Genomic DNA, 21,746 nt, shown 5'->3' on the forward strand with positions numbered 1-21,746 from the left:
AGAACTCATATACTTATTGCAAAAATTTAGAATTATCAAAGCAAAGTGTTATGCGCATGCTCCTAGGGGGATAGATTGGTAGGAAAAGACCATCGCTCGTCCCCGACCGCCACTCATAATGAAGACAATCAATAAATAAATCATGCTCCGACTTCATCACATAACGGTTCACCATACGTGCATGCTACGAGAATCACAAACTTCAACACAAGTATTCTTTAAATTCACAACTACTCAACTAGCATGACTTTAATATTATCACCTCCATATCTCAAAACAATTATCATGCTTCAATCTTTTCTTAGTATTCAACACACTCAAAAGAAAGTTTCACAAATCTTGAATACCAAGCATATTATTATTAGGCAAATTACCATGCTATTAAGAGACTCTCAAATTAATTTAAGTGAAGCATGAGAGATCAATAGTTTCTTTAAAACGAATCCACCACCGTGCTCTAAAAGATCTAAGTGAAGCACATAGAGCAAAATTATCTAGCTCAAAAGATATAAGTGAAGCACATAGAGCAAAATTATCTAGCTCAAAGGATATAAGCGAAGCACATAGAGCAAAATTATCTATCTCAAAGGGTATAAGTGAAGCACATAGAGCAAAATTATCTAGCTCAAAAGATATAAGTGAAGCACATAGAGCAAAATTATCTAGCTCAAAAGATATAAGTGAAGCACATAGAGTATTCTATCAAATTTTAATTCATATATGGCTCTATCAAAAGGTGTTTACAGCAAGGATGATTGTGGCATACTAACAAACAAAGACACAAATAATACAAGACGCTCCAAGCAAAACACATATCATGTTGGTGAATAAAAATATAGCTCCAAGTAAATTACCGGTGGAAGTGGACGAAAAGAGGGGATGCCTTCCGGGGCATCCCCAAGCTTTGACTTTTTGGTGTCCTTGGATTATCTTGGGGGTGCCATGGGCATCCCCAAGCTTAGGCTCTTGCCACTCCTTGTTCCATGATCCATCAAAAGAATTCACCCAAAACTTGAAAACTTCACAACACAAAACTCAAGATAGAAAACTCGTGAGCTCTGTTAGCGAAAGAAAACAAAAGACCACTTCAAGGTACTGTAATGAACTCATTATTTATTTATATTGGTGTTAACCCTACTGTATTCCAACTTCTCTATGGATTATAAACTATTTTACCAACCATAGATTCATCAAAATAAGCAAACAACACACGAAAAACAGAATCTGTCAAAAACAGAATAGTCTGTAGTAATCTGTAGCTAGCGCAATATCTGGAACCCTAAAAATTCTAAAATAAATTTCTGGACGTGAGGAATTTATCTATTAATCATATTCAAAAAGAATTAACTAAATATCACTCTTCAAACAAAAATTACAGCAGTTCTCGTGAGCGCTAAAGTTTCTGTTTTTTACAGCAAGTTCAACAAGACTTTCCCCAAGTCTTCCCAACGGTTCTACTTGGCACAAACACTAATTAAACACAAAAAAACACAACCAAAACAGAGGCTAAATAATTTATTTATTACTAAACAGTAGCAAAAAGCAAGGAATAAAAAAAATTGGGTTGCCTCCCAACAAGCGCTATCGTTTAACGCCCCTAGCTAGGCATAACGAGCAAGAATAGATCTAGGTATTGCCATCTTTGGTAGGCAATCCATAAGTGGATCTCATGATAGTTTCATATGGTAATTTTATTTTATTTCTTGGAAAGTGTTCCATGCCCTTTTTTAATGGAAATTGAAATCTAATATTCCCTTCCTTCATATCAATAATTGCACCAACCGTTCTAAGGAAAGGTCTACCAAGACTAATAGGGCAAGAAGGATTGCAATCTATATCAAGAACATGAAATCTACGAGCACATAATTCCTATTTGCAACAATAAGAACATCATTAATTCTTCCCATAGGTTTCTTAATAGTGGAACCCGCAAGATGCAAGTTTAGAGAGCAATCATCAAAATTACGGAAATCTAGTAAATCACACAAAGTCTTGGGAATAGTGGAGACACTAGCACCCAAATCAAACAAAGCATAAAACTCATGATCTTTAATTTTAATTTTAATAGTTGGTTCCCACTCATCATAGAGTTTTCTAGGGATAGAAACTTTCAACTCAAGTTTCTCTTCATAAGATTGCATCAAGGCATCAACAATATGTTCGGTGAAAGCTTTATTTCGACTATAAGCATGTGGAGAATTTAGCACGGATTGCAACAAGGAAATACAATCAATCAAAGAGAAACTTTCATAATTAAATTCCTTGAAATCCAATATAGCGGGTTCAGCAACATCTATATTTTTATTTCTTTCAATCCCACTTTCATCAATTTCATCATTAAGATCTAAACACTCCGAATTTTTAGAATGCCTTCTAGGTAAAGGAAGATCATATTCAGTTTCATCAAGATTCATATTGCAAAATAAAGATTTAATTGGAGACACATCAATAACTTTTAGATCTTCATCTTGATTTTCATAGGAATTGGAAGAACACGCTTTAATAAAGGCATCTTTGGAAGCACGCATCCTAGCGGTTCTTTCTTTACACTCATCAATTGAAATTCTCATGGATTTTAGAGACTCATTAATATCATGCTTAGGTGGAATAGATCTAAGTTTCAAAGCATCAACATCAAGAGCAATTCTATCAATGTTCCTAGCCAAATCATCAATCTTAAGCAATTTTTCTTCAATCATAGCATTAAAATTCTTTTGTGAAGAAATAAATTCTTTAATATTAGATTCAAAATCAGAGGGCATCTTATTATAATTTCCATAAGAGTTGTTGTAGGAATTCCCATAATTATTAGAAGGATTATTAGGATATGGCCTAGGATTAAAATTCCCTCTATAAGCGTTGTTACCAAAATTATTCCTACCAACAAAATTCACATCCATAGATTCATTATTATTCTCAATCAAAGTAGACAAAGGCATATCATTAGGATCAGAAGAAACACTCTTAGTAGCAAATAATTTCATAAGTTCATCCATCTTTCCACTCAACACATTAATTTCTTCTATCGCATGCACTTTTTTATTAGAAGTTCTTTAAGTATGCCATTGAGAATAATTAACCATAATATTATCTAGGAGTTTAGTAGCATCTCCTAAAGTGATTTCCATAAAAGTGCCTCCCGCGGCCGAATCTAAAAGATTTCTAGAAGCAAAATTCAATCCGGCATAAAAATTTGTATAATCATCCATAAATTCAAACCATGAGTAGGGCAATTACGTATCATTAATTTCATTCTCTCCCAAGCTTGTGCAACATGTTCATGATCAAGTTGTTTAAAGTTCATTATATCGTTTCTAAGAGAGATGATCTTAGCGGGAGGAAAATACTTAGAGATAAAAGCATCTTTGCACTTGTTCCATGAATCAATACTATTCTTAGGCAAAGACGAAAACCAAGCTTTAGCACGATCTCTAAGCGAAAAAGGAAATAGCTTCAATTTAACGACATCATTATTGACATCTTTTTTCTTTTTCATATCACATAAATCAACGAAGCTATTCAGATGAGTAGCGGCATCTTCACTAGGAAGGCCGACGAATTGATCTTTCATAACAAGATTCAACAAAGCAGTATTAATTTCACAAGATTCAGCATCGGTAAGAGGACCAATCAGAGTGCTAAGGAAATCATTATTATTGGTATTGGTGAAGTCACACAATTTGGTAGTATCTTGAGCCATCGCGACAAACAAGCAATCTAACACACGGGCAAACAAAAGCAAGCGGGCAAAAAGAGGCAAATAGAGAGGGAGGATAGAGAGAGAGAGGGGGCGAATAAAACAGCAAGGGTGAATTGGGGGGAGAGGAAAACGAGAGGCAAATGGCAAATAATGTAATGCAAGAGATAGGGATTGTGATGGGTACTTGGTATGTTGACTTTTTGCGTAGACTCCCCGGCAACGGGGCCAGAAATCCTTCTTGCTACGTCTTGAGCTCACGTTGGTTTTCCCCGAAGAGGAAGGGATGATGCAGCAGAGTAGCGTAAGTATTTCCCTCAGTTTTTGAGAACCAAGGTGTCAATCCAATAGGAGCCCACGCTCAAGTCCCTCGTACCTACACAAAGCGATAGCTACTTGCAACCAACGCGATTAGGGGTTGTCAAGCCCTTCACGGTCACTTATGAGAGTGAGATCTGATAGATAGAATATTTTTGGTATTTTTGATATAAAGATGCAAAGTAAAAAGTAAAAGCAAAGTAAATAGCAAAACAATATAAAAGTGATGGAGATTGATATGATGAGAATAGACCCGGGAGACATAGGTTTCACTAGTGGCTTCTCTCAAGAGCATAAGTATTCTACGGTGGGTGAACAAATTACTGTTGAGCAATTGATAGAATTGTGCATAATTATGAGAATATCTAGGCATGATCATGTATATAGGCATCACATCCGTGACAAGTAGATCGAAACGATTCTGCATCTACTACTATTACTCCACTCATCGACCGCTATCCAGCATGCATCTAGAGTATTAAGTTAAAAATAGAGTAACACCTTAAGCAAGATGACATGATGTAGAGAGATAAATTCATGCAATATGAAATAAACCCCATCTTGTTATCCTCGATGGCAACGATACAATACGTGCCTTGCTGCCCCTTCTGTAACTGGGTAAGGACACCGCAAGATCGAACCCAAAGCTAAGCACTTCTCCCATGGCAAGAACTACCAATCTAGTTGGCCAAACAAAATGGATAATTCGAAGAGACTTGCAAAGATAACCAATCATGCATAAAAGAATTCAGAGAAGATTCAAATATTATTCATAGATAGACTTGATCATAAACCCACAACTCATCGATCTCAACAAACACACCGCAAAAAGAAGATTACATCGAATAGATCTCCACAAGAGAGGGGGAGAACTTTGTATTGAGATTCAAAGAGAGGGAAGAAGCCATCTAGCTACTAACTATGGACCCGAAGGTCTAAGGTAAACTACTCACACTTCATCGGAGGGGCTAGGATGATGTAGAAGCCCTCCGTGATGAAGGCCCTCTTCCGGCGGAGCTCCGAAACAAGCCCCGAGATGGGATCTCGTGGATACAGAAAGTTGCGGCGGTGGAATTAGGTTTTTGGCTCCTATTCTGATCGTTTGGGGGTACGTGTGTATATATAGGAGGAAGGGGTACATCGATGGAGCACCGAGGGGCCCATGAGGCAGGGGGCGCGCCCTAGGGGGGGTGCCCCCCACCCTCGTGACTACCTCTTTGATCCCTTGGAGTAGGGTCCAAGTCTCCTGGATCGCGTTCGGTGAGAAAATCACGTTTTCGAAGATTTTATTCCGTTTGGACTCCGTTTGATATTTTGTTTATCCGAAACACTGAAATAGGCAAAAAACAGCAATTCTGGGCTGGGCCTCCGGTTAATATGTTAGTCCCAAAAATAATATAAAAGTGGAAAATAAAGCCCAATATAGTCCAAAACAGTAGATAATATAGCATGGAGCAATCAAAAATTATAGATACATTGGAGATGTATCAGAGTCCACCATGTTTGAGTATGTGTGACTTGGTACTGCGAAGATTTTAACCTTGAGCCCAACATCACAACTCCATCATTTAAAGTACTAGGTCACAAAGTGAGAACATAGTAACTTTGAGAGTGTTTGGTTTATTTATGCATCATATAGGGTGAGATAACTCATGGGTTGAATGTCTCGCCCTAAATACATGCCTACATCTAGACACGACATTATGAAAATGCATGAATGGGTACTAGATTTCACATAATATTGTCAAGCTCCAAGATACCAAGTTCACGCCTAAGTTGACAAAACCTTGCTTCATCCAATGGCTTGGTGAAAATACTTGCAAGTTGCATATCTGTGCCAACATGAGCAATGTCAATATCACCCTTCTCCACATGATCTCTCAAGAAGTGGTACCTAATGTTAATGTGCTTGGTGAGGGTATGATATTTGGGGTTCTCAGCAATATTAATGGCACTTTCATTATCACATAGAAGAGGCACATGTCTATAGGTGATATCGTAATCCTTCAAAGTTTGCCTCATCCATAGTAACTGAGTTGCACAACTGGCGGTTGCAATATATTCAGCTTCGGCGGTGGAGAGGGCAACATAGTTTTGCTTCTTAGAGGACCAACTTACCAAGGAGCGTCCAAGAAATTGACATGCACCAGAGGTGGATTTACGATCCACTTTGTCTCCAGCCCAATCCGCATCTGTGTACCCAATGAGATCAAACTTAGCATCCTTGGGGTACCATAGACCCAACTTTGGGGTGTGAACAAGGTATCTAAGAATATGCTTAACCACCTTATGATGGCTTTCCCTAGGGGAAGCTTGAAATCTAGCACACATGCATACACTAAACATGATGTCTGGTCTAGATGCACAAAGATAAAACAATGAACCAATCATAGAGCGGTATTTAGATGGGTCGAAGGGGATACCGTTTGAGTCTTCAGTGAGTACAATTTTGGTTGGCATGGGTGTGTTACATGGGCTAGCATCAGTCATGCCAAATTTTTCTAGGATATCCTTGAGGTATTTTGCTTGAGACAAGAAAATTCCTTCTTGAAATTGTTGAATTTGAAATCCGATGAAGAACTTCAAATCTGCATTGAGTGAAATTTCAAAATTCTTGGTCGTTGATGCCGCAAACTTCTTGCATAAATGAATGTTAGGAGAACCAAAAATGATATCATCTACATAGATTTGGCATAAGATCAAATCACCTTTGTCCCTCTTAGTAAAAAGAGTGGGATCGATCACCCCTCTCACAAAGCCATCATTGAGTAAAAACTTCTTAAGATGATCATACCAAGCACGAGGTGCTTGTTTGAGGCCATACAAAGCCTTATGAAGTTTATACACATAGTCTTTGTGATCGGGGTCAATGAACCCAGGCGGTTGTGATACATATACTTCTTCTTGTAGAGGGCCGTTAAGGAAAGCACTCTTCACATCCATTTGATGTAATGTAAAGCCATTGAAAGCAACATAAGCAAGTAAGTTGCAAATGGATTCAAGACGGGCAACGGGGGCAAAGGTCTCACCAAAGTCCAAACCTTCAACTTGTGAGTACCCTTGTGCCACTAACCTTGCCTTGTTGCGGATGATCACACCATTCTCATCTTGCTTGTTCTTGAAAATCCACTTTGTTCCAATGACGTTGTGTTCCGTAGTTGGCCTCTTTACTAATGACCACACTTGATTTCCCTCAAAACTATTCAACTCTTCTTGCATAGCAATGAGCCAATCGTTGTCTATCAATGCATCTTGTACCTTGAGAGGCTCAACACTAGACACAAAAGAGAAGTGAGCACAAAAGTTTGTCAATTGTTTACGAGTGACTCTACCTTCCGATATGCCAGTGAGGATCTTATCAACATCAACACGACCGGCCACTCGAGGCATGATGGAGGTTAAGGTTTCGCGAAGTTCAACTTCATGTCCATCATCCACGTCCTCAACATATGGATCATTAATGTGTGGTGGAAAATCTTCTTCTTCTTGCATTTGTTGAGGTTCATTGTCAATGATTGCACCTTCTTGTACTTGCCCTTGAGGATGATCTTGTTCTTGATGATTATCATGAAGAGGAACTTGATCATCATCTTGTACTTGGACTATGGGCATTGGTTGAGTAATAGGGGCTTGTGGTGGTATGGGTGTTGAAGTTGTTTGATGATGTGTGAGGCTTTCATCTTCTTCTTCTTCATCATGAGGTTCTTGTTCCATTGGGAGAAGTGCACCAACACTCATGGTCAAAATATCTTGAGACGAATCTTCTTCACCTACATCACTTAGATCAACTTGCTCCCCATGGGAGCCATTAAACTCATCAAACACCACGTCACAAGTTTCTACAACACATCCATTGGATTTGTTGTAGACTCTATAGACGTGAGAGTTTGATCCATAGCCAACAAATATACCCTCGGTTGTTTTGGATTGAAATTTTCCTAACCATTCCTTTTTGTTGAGGATGAAACATTTGCACCCAAATACACGGAAGTACTTGACATTTGGCTTGTTCCCGGTTAGGAGATCATATGGAGTCTTTTCCATTATTTTGCGGAGGAAGAGTCGATTTGATGCATGACACGCGGTGTTGATAGCCTCGGCCCAAAAACTGTGTGGAGACTTGTATTCATCCAACATGGACCTTGCCATCTCCACAAGTGTACGATTCTTCCTTTCTGCAACACCATTTTGTTGAGGGGTGTATGGTGCGGAATATTGATGTTCAGTCCCTTCATCACTAAGAAATCCTTCCAAGGTGTAATTCTTGAACTCGGAACCATTATCACTTCTTATTGCCATGATTTCTTTGTCAAACTTGCATTGTGCTTGCTTGGCAAAATCAATGAAGGTGATCTTCGTCTCGTCTTTGGACTTGAGGAAAAACACCCATGTGTATCTTGAGTAATCATCCACAATGACAAGTCCATACTTTTTCCCACCAAGACTATCCCATGAAGGAGGCCCAAAAAGATCCACATGAAGGAGCTCCAAAGGCCTTGAAGTAGACACAATATTCTTGGGTGGGTGCTTTGATTGATGTTGCTTCCCGGCTATGCATACACTACACACACGATCTTTCTCAAAAGAGACATTTGTTAGTCCAAGGATGTGATTTCTCTTTAAGAGATCTTGAAGATTTCTCATGCCGACATGGGCTAGCCGACAATGCCATAGCCACCCCTTGTCGGCCTTGGCCATTAGACAAGTTGCATGGAATGTGCTCTCTTTCGAGAAATCAACCATGTAAAGGTTGCCATCCAACTCTCCAACAAAGTGAAGGAAATATGCCCTAGAGGCAATAATAAAGTTATTATTTATTTCCTTATATCATGATAAATGTTTATTATTCATGCCAGAATTGTATTAACCGGAAACATAATACATGTGTGAATACATAGACAAACAGAGTGTCACTAGTATGCCTCTACTTGACTAGCTCGTTGATCAAAGATGGTTATGTTTCCTAACCATAGACATCAGTTGTCATTTGATTAACGGGATCACATCATTAGGAGAATGATGTGATTGACTTGACCCATTCTGTTAGCTTAGCACTTGATCGTTTAGTTTGTTGTTATTGCTTTCTTCATGACTTATACATGTTCCTATGACTATGAGATTATGCAACTCCTGTTTACCGGAGGAACACTTTGTGTGCCACCAAACGTCACAACGTAACTGGGTGATTATAAAGGTGTTCTACAGGTCTCTCCGAAGGTACTTGTTGGGTTGGCGTATTTCGAGATTAGGATTTGTCACTCCGATTGTCGGAGAGGTATCTCTGGGCCCACTCGGTAATGCACATCACTATAAGCCTTGCAAGCATTGCAACTAATGAGTTAGTTGCGGGATGATGCATTACGAAACGAGTAAAGAGACCTGCCGGTAATGAGATTGAACTAGGTATTGAGATACCGATGATCGAATCTCGGGCAAGTAACATACTGATGACAAAGGGAACAACATATGTTATTATGCAGTCTGACCGATAAAAGATCTTCGTAGAATATGTGGGAGACAATATGAGCATCCAGGTTCCGCTATTGGTTATTGACCGGAGACGTGTCTCGGTCATGTCTACATAGTCCTCGAACCCGTAGGGTCCGCACGCTTAACGTTTCGATGACAGTTATATTATGAGTTTATATGTTTTGATGTACCGAAGGTTGTTCGGAGTCCCAGATGTGATCACGGATATGACGAGGAGTCTCGAAATGGTTGAGACATGAAGTTGATATATTGGAAGCCTATGTTTGGATATCGGAAGTGTTCCGGGTGAAATCGGGATTTTACCGGAGTACCGGGAGGTTACCGGAACCCCCTGGGGACTTAATGGGCCTTAGTGGGCCTAGGTGGAAGAGAGGAGAGGCGGCTAGGGCTGGGCTGTGCGCCCCTCCCCCCGGTCCGAATAGGACAAGGAGAGGGGGGCGGCGCCCCCCTTCCTTCTTCTCCTCCACTCTTTCCCCCTCCCAAGTCCTAATCCAACTAGGAAAAGGGGGGAGTCCTACTCCCGGTGGGAGTAGGACTCCTCCTGGCGCGCCTCCTCCCTGGCCGGCCGCACGCCCCTTGCTCCTTTATATATGAGGGCAGGGGGTACCCCATAGACACAACAATAGATCGTTTGATCTTTTAGCCGTGTGCGGTGCCCCCCTCCACCATAGTCCACCTCGATAATATTGTAGCGGTGCTTAGGCGAAGCCCTGCGTCGGTAGAACATCAACATCGTCACCACGCCGTTGTGCTGACGGAACTATCCCTTAACACTCGGCTGGATCAGAGTTCGAGGGACGTCATCGGGCTGAACATGTGCTGAACTCGAAGGTGCCGTGCGTTTGGTACTTGATCGGTCGGACCGTGAAGACGTACTACTACATCAACCGTGTTGTGCTAACGCTTCCGCTTACAGTCTTCGAGGGTACGTGGACAACATTCTCCCCTCTCATTGCTATGCATCACTATGATCTAGCGTGTGCGTAGGATTTTTTTTTTGAAATTACTACGTTCCCCAACAGTGGCATCCGAGCCAGGTTTTATGTGTAGATGTCATATGCACGAGTAGAACACAAGTGAGTTGTGGGCGATATAAGTCATACTGCTTACCAGCATGTCATACTTTGGTTCGACGGTATTGTTGGATGAAGCAGCCCGGACCGACATTACACGTATGCTTACGCGAGACTGGTTCTACCGACGTGCTTTGCACACAGGTGGCTGGCGGGTGTCGGTTTCTCCAACTTTAGTTGAACCGAGTGTGGCTACGCCCAGTCCTTGCGAAGGTTAAAACAACACCAACTTGACAAACTATCGTTGTGGTTTTGATGCGTAGGTAAGAATGGTTCTTGCTAAGCCCGTAGCAGCCACGTAAAACTTGCAATGACAAAGTAGAGGACGTCTAACTTGTTTTTGCAGGGCATGTTGTGATGTGATATGGTCAAGACATGATGCTAAATTTTATTGTATGAGATGATCATGTTTTGTAACCGAGTTATCGGCAACTGGCAGGAGCCATATGGTTGTCGCTTTATTGTATGCAATGCAATCGCCCTGTAATGCTTTACTTTATCACTAAGCGGTAACGATAGTCATGGAAGCATAAGATTGGCGAGACGACAATGATGCTACGATGGAGATCAAGGTGTCACGCCGGTGACGATGGTGATCATGACGGTGCTTCAGAGATGGAGATCACAAGCACAAGATGATGATGGCCATATCATATCACTTATATTGATTGCATGTGATGTTTATCTTTTATGCATCTTATCTTGCTTTGATTGACGATAGCATTATAAGATTATCTCTCACTAAATTTCAAGATAAAAAGTGTTCTCCCTGAGTATGCACCCTTGCCAAAGTTCGTCGTGCCCAGACACCACGTGATGATCGGGTGTGATAAGCTCTATGTCCATCTACAACGGGTGCAAGCCAGTTTTGCACACGCAGAATACTTAGGTTAAACTTGATGAGCCTAACTGTGGGAGTCCTGGATTAGGGGGTCTCCGAACAGCCGGACTATCTCCATTGGCCGGATTGTTAGACTATGAAGATACAAGATTGAAGACTTCGTCTCGTGTCCGGATGGGACTCTACTTGGCGTGGAAGGCAAGCTAGGCAATACGTATATGGATATCTCCTCCTTTGTAACCGACCTTGTGTAACCCTAACCCTCTCCGGTGTCTATATAAACCGAAGGGTTTTAGTCCGTAGGACAACAATCACAACATACAATCATACCATAGGCTAGCTTCTAGGGTTTAGCCTCTCTGATCTCGTGGTAGATCTACTCTTGTACTACACATATCTTCAATATTAATCAAGCAGGACGTAGGGTTTTACCTCCATCAAGAGGGCCCGAACCTGGGTAAAACATCGTGTCCCCTGCCTCCTGTTACCATCCGGCCTAGATGCACAGTTCGGGACCCCCTACCCGAGATCCGCCTGTTTTGACACTGACATTGGTGCTTTCATTGAGAGTTCCTTTGTGTCATCGCCGTTAGGCTTGATGGCTCCTACTATCATCAATAGCGATGCTGTCCAGGGTGAGACTTTTCTCCCCGGACAGATCTTCGTATTCGGCGGCTTTGCACTACGGGCTAATTCACTTGGCCATCTGGAGCAGATTGAAAGCTACGCCCCTGGCCATCAGGTCAGATTTGGAAGTTTGAATTACACGGCCAACATCCGTGGGGACTTGATCTTCGACGGATCCGAGCCAAAGCTAGGCGCGCCGCACTGTCGCGATGGGTATGACCTAGCTTTGCCACCGGACGGTACCCCAGAGGCCGCACCCGCATCAGCTCCGACCCTTAGATCGGAGCCAACTGCGCCAATCGAGGACGGGTGGCTAGACACCGCCTCAGGGGCTGCAGTCTCGACGGCGATCGAGCCAAACACCAGCATAATCCTCTGCGCAGCCCGTGACTCCAAGGTGTCGGACTCTTTTCCGGACTCCGAACCATCCGCGCCCCTGCCGATCGAATCCGATTGGGCGCCGATCATGGAATTCACCGCCGCGAGTATCTTTCAGCACTCGCCCTTCGGCGACATTCTGAATTCACTAAGGTCTCTCTTTTTGTCAGGAGAGCCCTGGCCGTATTATGGCCAACATGATTGGGATGCGGACGATGAAGAAATTCGACGCCCACCCACCACCCACTTAATAGCCACTGTCGATGACTCAACCGACATGCTCAACTTCGACTCCGAAGACATCGACGGTATGGACAACGATGCGGGAGGCGAAGAGGAACCACCACCCACAGGGCGCTGGACGTCCACTCCATCATATGACGTATACATGGTGGACACACCAAAAGAAGACGACGATGAGGAACGGAAGGACGCACCGAAGGCTTGTTCCCTCGAGAAGCAGTCAAAGCGGCGGTGCAAGCGCCACCCCAAATCCCGCCTCGCTAGAAATAACGATCACACAGACCCAGCGTTGGAGCAGGGCAAACCACTGCCGGACCACGGCAATACGGAGAATCAAACCGAACAAACCAATTCTGTCAAAGATAATAGTCCGGACGACACAACGCCGGATAGGCACCCGGAGCAGCAGAATACCCGTCAAAGGCTTGTTGCCACCACGAGGAGTCTGAAAAAGTAGAAGCAAAGGCTCAAGGCTGCGCAAGACACACTCCAAATCAGATGGAGTGAAGTACTCAACACAGCAGCGAAGTACGGCGACAATCGCCCCACCAAGAGCTACCCAAAGCAGAAGTTGCTACCTGAATTCGATGAGGAGGCCTTAGACCCCTCACAACCAAAAATCAAAACAGCCACCTGGCCGGATAGACGACCTCACAGCCAACATAGAGTGGCAAACAATGCCACTCACAAGACAATACGCGATTCACGCGAGGGCTTGCACCAAAAGGACAACGCAACCAGATCCATCTATGGACCACGCAAGCGCGCCCCAGCATACGATATAACACAACAAACATCCGAACAATGTGGTACACCCAGATACAGGGGTGCCGCACACCCCCTATGTTTCACCGATGAGGTGCTGGATCATGAATTTCCACATGGATTCAAACCTGTAAACATAGAGGCATATGACGGAACAACAGACCATGGGGTCTGGATCGAGGACTATATCCTCCACGTCCATATGGATCCAGGAGATGATATCCACGCCATCAAGTACTTACCACTCAAACTCAAAGGGCCATCTCGTCATTGGCTTAAAGGCCTCCCCGAAAACTCCATTGAAAGCTGGGCAGAGCTCGAAGACGCTTTTCGGGCAAACTTTCAAGGGACTTATGTCCGACCTCCGGACGCGGATGATTTGAGTCATATAACTCAACAGCCCGGAGAGTCAGCCTGAAAGCTTTGGAACAGGTTTCTTACTAAAAAGAACCAAATTGTCGACTGTCTGGACGCCGAAGCCTTGGCAACTTTTAAGCACAGCATCCGTGACGAATGGCTTGCCCGACACCTCAGCCAAGAAAAACTGAGAACAATGGAAGCATTAACAAGCCTCATGACCCGCTTTTGCACGGGTGAGGACAGCTGGCTAGCCCGATGCAGCACCAGCGACCCCAGTACATCTGAAGTTAGAGATGGAAACAGGAAGTCATGGCGCAACAGCAATAACAAACGCCGAAATAAAGGAGACAACACGAAAAGCACGGCAGTAAACGCCGGATTCAAAAGCTCTCGGCCAGGTCAGCAAAAGCCACCCCCTAAAGGTGCCAGAGATGAACTGTCCAGCCTAAACAAAATTCTGGACCAAATATGTCAGGTCCATAGCACCCCTGGCAAACCAGCCAATCATACCCACAGAGAGTGTTGGGTCTTCAAGCAGTCCGACAAGCTCAACGCCGTACACAAGGGGGAGGATACACCAAGCAAAGATGAGGATGAGCCTCTCAAGGAAGACACTGGGGAACAAAAGAAATTTCCACTAGAAGTCAAAATAGTAAACGTGTTACACGTGATCAATGGAAGAAACAAAACGGCACTCCCAGAAAAATATGCCCGAAGGCCTATCACCGCAGAGTCCTGCCACTGGTCCTCTCAACCGATCACTCTCAAGCATCGTGATTACTCAGCAAGTATCCGACGTGCAGGATGGGCTGCCCTGGTATTAGACCCAATAATTGACGGATACCATTTAACACGAGTCCTGATGGACGGTGGCAGCAGTCTAAACCTGATATACCAGGATACAATCCGCGAAATGGGGATCGACCCAACAAAAATTTGCCATAGCAATATTACCTTCAAAGGAGTAACGCCAGGCCCAGGGGCTCATTGCACGGGCTCCCTGCTACTAAAAGTTATATTCGGCTTCCCCGATAACTTTCGTAGCGAACATTTAACCTTCCACATCGCTCCGTTCCAAAGTGGCTATCAAGCACTACTTGGACGCGAAGCTTTCGCTCGCTTTAATGCAATACCACACTACGCTTCCCTCACACTCAAGATGCCTGGTCCACGTGGCATCTGTTGGGTTTCGTAGTAATTTCAAAAAATTTCCTACGCGCACACAGGATCATGTGATGCATAGCAACGAGAGGAGAGTGTTGTCTACGTACCCAACGCAGACCGACTGTGGAAGCGATGACACGTCGTAGAGGAAGTAGTCGTACGTCTTCACGATCCAACCGATCAAGCACCGAAACTATGGCACCTCCGAGTTCGAGCACACGTTCAGCTCGATGACGATCCCCGGACTCCGATCCAGCAAAGTGTCGGGGAAGAGTTTCGTCAGCACGACGGCGTGGTGACGATCTTGATGAACTACAGCAGCAGGGCTTCGCCTAAACTCCGCTACAGTATTATCGAGGAATATGGTGGCAGGGGGCACCGCACACGGCTAAGGAATCGATCACGTGGATCAACTTGTGTCAACTTGTGTGTTTAGAGGTGCCTCTGCCTCAGTATATAAAGGAGCCAAGGGGGGAGGGTGCGCCGGCCAAGAGAGAGAGGCGCAGGAGGAGTCCTACTCCTACCGGGAGTAGGACTCCCCTCCAATCCTATTCCAACTAGGATTCCCAAGGGGGAAAGAGGGAGAGGGGTGGCCGGCCACCTCTCCTAGTCCTAATAGGACTAGGGGAAGGGGGGAGGCGCGCAGCCCCCTTGGGCTGCCCCTTTCTCATTTCCACTAAGGCCCATGATGGCCCATATGGCTCCCGGGGGGTTCCGGTAACCTCCCGGTAACCCGGTAAAATCCCGATTTCACCCGGAACACTTCCGATGTCCAAACATAGGCTTCCAATATATCAATCTTTATGTCTCGACCATTTCGAGACTCCTCGTCATGTCCGTGATCACATCCGGGACTCCGAACAACCTTCGGTACATCAAAATGCATAAACTCATAATATAACTGTCATCGTAACCTTAAGCGTGCGGACCCTACGGGTTCGAGAACAATGTAGACATGACCGAGACACGTCTCCGGTCAATAACCAATAGCGGGACCTGGATGCCCATATTGGCTCCTACATATTCTACGAAGATCTTTATCGGTCAGACCGCATAACAACATACGTTGTTCCCTTTGTCATCGGTATGTTACTTGCCCGAGATTCGATCGTCGGTATCCAATACCTAGTTCAATCTCGTTGCCGGCAAGTCTCTTTACTCGTTCCATAATACATCATCTCACAACTAACATATTAGTTGCAGTGCTTGCAAGGCTTATGTGATGTGCATTACCGAGAGGGCCCAGAGATACCTCTCCGACAATCGGAGTGACAAATCCTAATCTCGAAATACGCCAACCCAACATCTACCTTTGGAGACACCTGTAATGCTCCTTTATAATCACCCAGTTACGTTGTGACGTTTGGTAGCACCCAAAGTGTTCCTCCGGCAAACGGGAGTTGCATAATCTCATAGTCATAGGAACATGTATAAGTCATGAAGAAAGCAATAGCAACATACTAAACGATCAGGTGCTAAGCTAATGGAATGGGTCATGTCAATCAGATCATTCAACTAATGATGTGACCTCGTTAATCAAATAACAACTCATTGTTCATGGTCAGGAAACATAACCATCTTTGATTAACGAGCTAGTCAAGTAGAGGCATACTAGTGACACTCTGTTTGTCTATGTATTCACACATGTATTATGTTTCCGGTTAATACAATTCTAGCATGAATAATAAACATTTTTCATGATATAAGGAAATAAATAATAACTTTATTATTGCCTCTAGGGCATATTTCCTTCAGTCTCCCACTTGCACTAGAGTCAATAATCTAGTTCACATCGCCATGTGATTTAACAGCAATAGTTCACATCACCATGTGATTAACACCCATAGTTCACATCGCTATGTGACCAACACCCAAAGGGTTTACTAGATTCAGTAATCTAGTTCACATCGCTATGTGATTAACACCCAAGGAGTACTAAGGTGTGATCATGTTTTGCTTGTGAGAGAATCTTAGTCAACGGGTCTGCCACATTCAGATCCTCATGTATTTTGCAAATTTCTATGTCAACAATGCTCTGCATGGAGCTACTCTAGCTAATTGCTCCCACTTTCAATATGTATCTAGATCGAGACTTAGAGTCATCTAGATTAGTATCAAACTTGCATCAGCGTAACCCTTTACGACGAACCTTTTTCCATAATCGAGAAACATATCCTTATTCCACTAAGGACAATTTTGACCGCTCTCCAGTGATCTACTCCTAGATCACTATTGTACTCCCTTGCCAAACTCAGTGGTATGGCATACAATAGATCTGGTATACAGCATGGCATACTTTATAGAACCTATGACTGAGGCATAGGGAATGACTTTCATTCTCTTTCTATTTTCTGCCGTGGTCGGGCTTTGAGTCTTACTCAACTTAACACCTTGCAACACAGGCAAGAACTCCTTCTTTGACTGTTCCATTTTGAACTATTTCAAAAATTTATCAAGGTATGTATTCATTGAAAAAATCTTATCAAGCGTCTTCATCTATCTATATAGATCTTGATGCTCAATGTGTAAGCAGCTTCACCAAGGTCTTTCTTTGAAAAACTTTTATTCAAGTATCCTTTCATGCTTTGCAGAATAATTCTACATCATTTCCGATCAACAATATGTCATTCACATATACTTATCAGAAATGTTGTAGTGCTCCCACTCACTTTCTTGTAAATACAGGCTTCACTGTAAGTCTGTACAATAACTATATGCTTTGATCAACTTATCAAAGCGTATATTCCAACTCCGAGATTCTTGCACCAGTCCATAAATGGATCGCTGGAGCTTGCACACTTTGTTAGCTCCCTTTGGATCGACAAAACCTTCCGGTTGCATCATATACAACTCTTCTTCCAGAAATCCATTCAGGAATGCAGTTTTGACATCCATCTGCCAAATTTCATAATCATAAAATGCGGCAATTGCTAACATGATTCGGACAGACTTTTAAGCATCGATACGAGTAAGAAAATCTCATTGTATTCAACACCTTGAACTTTGTCAAAAACCTTTTTCGACAAGTCTAGCTTTGTAGATAGTAACACTACTATCAACGTCCATCTTCCTCTTGAAGATCCATTTATTCTTAATGACTCACCGATCATCGGGCAAGTCAATCAAAGTCTACACTTTGTTCTCATACATGGATCATATCTCAGATTTCATGGCCTCAAGCCATTTCGTGGAATCTGGGCTCATCATTGCTTCCTCATAGTTCGTAGGTTCATCATGGTCTAGTAACATGACTTCCAGAACATGATTACCGTACCACTCTGGTGGGGATCTTACTCTGGAAGACCTACGAGGTTTGGTAGTAACTTGATCTGAAGTTTGATGATCATCATCATTAACTTCCTCACTTATTGGTGTAGGAATCACTGGAACTGATTTCTGTGATGAACTACTTTCCAATAAGGGAGAAGGTATAATTACCTCATCAAGTTCTACTCTCCTCCCACTCACTTCTTTCGAGAGAAACTCCTTCTCTGGAAAGGATCCATTTTAGCAACGAATGTCTTGCCTTCGGATCTGTGATAGAAGGTGTACCCAACAATTTCCTTTGGGTATTCTATGAAGACGCACTTCTCTGATTTGGGTTCGAGCTTATCAGGATGAAACTTTTTCACATAAGCATCGCAGCCCCAAACTTTAATAAACAACAGCTTAGGTTTACTGCTAAACCATAGTTCATACAGTGTCGTCTCAACGGATTTAGATGGTGCCCTATTTTAAAACGTGAATGCAGCTGTCTCTAATGCATAACCCCAAAACGATAGTGGTAAAGAGATATCATAGATCGCACCATATCAAATAAAGTGCGGTTACGACGTTCGGACACACCATAACGATGTGGTGTTCCAGGTGGCGTGAGCTGTGAAACTATTCCACATTGTTTTAATTGAAGACCAAACTCGTAACTCAAATATTTGTCTCCGCGATCAGATCGCAGAAACTTTATTTTCTTGTTACGATGATTTTTCCACTTCACTCTGAAATTCTTTGAACCTTTCAACTATTTCAGACTTATGTTTCATCAAGTAGATATACCCATATCTGCTCAAATCATCTTGTGAAGGTCAGAAAACAACGATGCTTGCCACGAGCAACAACACTCATTGGATCGCATACATCGGTATGTATTATTTCCAACAAGTCAGTAACTCGTTCCATTGTTCCGAAGAACGGAGTTTTAGTCATCTTGCCCAAAAGGCACGGTTCGCAAGCATCAAATGATTCATAACCAAGTGATTCCGAAAATCCATCTTTATGGAGTTTCTTCATGCGCTTTACACCGATATGACCCAAACGGCAGTGCCACAAATAAGTTGCACTATCATTATTAACTTTGCATCTTTTGGCATCAATATTATGAATATGTGTATCACTACGATCGAGATCCAATGAACCATTTTCATTGGGTGTGTAACCATATAAGGTTTTATTCATGTAAATAGAACAACAGTTTATTCTCTTACTTAAATGAATAACCGTATTGCAATAAACATGATCAAATCATACTCATGCTCAACGCAAACACCAAATAACATTTATTTAGGTTCAACACTAATCCCGAAAGAATAGGGAGTGTGCGATGATGATCATATCAATCTTGAAACTACTTTCAACACACATCATCACTTCACCCTTAACTAGTTTCTGTTTATTCTGCAACTCCCGTTTCGAGTTACTACTCTTAGCAACTGAACCAGTACCAAATACCGAGGGGTTGCTATAAACACTAGTAAAGCACACATCAAACACCTGTATATCAAATATACCCTTTTTTCACTTTGCCATCCTTATTATCCACCAAATATTTAGGGTAGTTCCGCTTCCAGTGACCATTTCCTTTGCAGTGTAAGCACTCAGTTTCAGGCTTTGGTTCAGCTTTGGGCTTCTTCGTGGGAGTGACAACTTGCTTGTCAATCTGCTTGAAGTTCCCCTTTCTTTCCCTTTGCCCTTTTCTTGAAACTAGTGATCTTGTCAACCATCAACACTTGATGCTCTTTCTTGATTTCTACCTTCGTTGATTTCAACATCACGAAGAGCTCGGGAATCATTTTCATCATCCCTTGCATACTATAGTTCATCACGAAGTTCTACTAACTTGGTGATGGTGACTAGAGAATTCTGTCAATCACTATCTTATCTAGAAGATTAACTCCCACTTGATTCAAGCGATTGAAGTACCCAGACAATCTGAGCACATGCTCACTAGTTGAGCGATTCTCCTCCATCTTTTAGCTATAGAACTTGTTGGAGACTTCATATCTCTCAACTCGGGTATTTGCTTGAAATATTAACTTCAATTCCTGGAACATCTCATATGGTCCATGACGTTCAAAACGTCTTTGAAGTCCCGATTCTAAGCCGTTAAGCATGGTGCACTAAACTATCAAGTAGTCATCATATTAAGCTAGCCAGACGTTCATAACTTCTGCATCTGCTCCTGCAATAGGTCTGTCACCTAGCGGTGCATTAAGGACATAATTCTTCTGTGCAGCAATGAGGATAAACCTCAGATCACGGATCGAATCCGCATCATTGCTACTAACATTTTTCAACACAATATTCTCTAGGAACATATCAAAATAAACATATGAGAGCAACAACGCAAGCTATTGATCTACAACATAATTTGCAAAATACTACTAGGACTAAGTTCATGATAAATTTAAGTTCAATTAATCATATTACTTAAGAACTCCCACTTAGATAGACATCCCTCTAATCCTCTAAGTGATCACGTGATCCAAATCAACTAAACCATAACCGATCATCACGTGAGATGGAGTAGTTTTCAATGGTGAACATCGTTATGTTGATCATATCTACTATATGATTCACGCTCGACCTTTCGGTCTCCGTGTTCCGAGGCCATATCTGCATATGCTAGGCTCGTCAAGTTTAACCTGAGTATTCTGCGTGTGCAAAACTGGCTTGCACCCGTTGTAGATGGACGTAGAGCTTATCACACCCGATCATCACGTGGTGTCTGGGCACGACGAACTTTGGCAACGGTGCATACTCAGGGAGAACACTTCTTGATAATTTAGTGAGAGATCATCTTATAATGCTACCGTCAATCAAAGCAAGATAAGATGCATAAAAAGATAAACATCACATGCAATCAATATAAGTGATATGATATGGCCATCATCATCTTGTGCTTGTGATCTCTATCTCCGAAGCACCGTCATGATCACCATCGTCACCGGCGCGACACCTTGATCTTCATCGTAGCATCGTTGTCGTCTCGCCAATCTTATGCTTCCACGACTATCACTACCGTTTAGTAATAAAGTAAAGCATTACATCGCGATTGCATTGCATACAATAAAGCGACAACCATATGGCTCCTGCCAGTTGCCGATAACTTGTTTACAAAACATGATCATCTCATACAATAAAATTCAGCATCATGCCTTGACCATATCACATCACAACATGCCCTGCAAAAACAAGTTAGACGTCCTCTACTTTGTTGTTGCATGTTTTACGTGGCTGCTACGGGCTTAAGTAAGAACCAATCTCACCTACGCATCAAAACCACAACGATAGTTTGTCAAATAGACTCCGTTTTAACCTTCGCAAGGACCGGGCGTAGCCATACTTGGTTCAACTAAAGTTGGAGAGGCAGTCGCCCGCAAGCCATCTCTGTGCAAAGCACGTCGAGGGAACCGGTCTCGCGTAAGCGTACGCGTAAGGTTGGTCCGGGTCGTCTCGTCCAACAATACCGCCGAACCAAAATATGACATGCTGGTAGGCAGTATGACTTGTATCA

The sequence above is a fragment of the Triticum aestivum genome, chromosome 7A, assembly GCF_018294505.1.
Source record: "Triticum aestivum cultivar Chinese Spring chromosome 7A, IWGSC CS RefSeq v2.1, whole genome shotgun sequence".
Lineage (NCBI taxonomy): Eukaryota > Viridiplantae > Streptophyta > Magnoliopsida > Poales > Poaceae > Triticum > Triticum aestivum.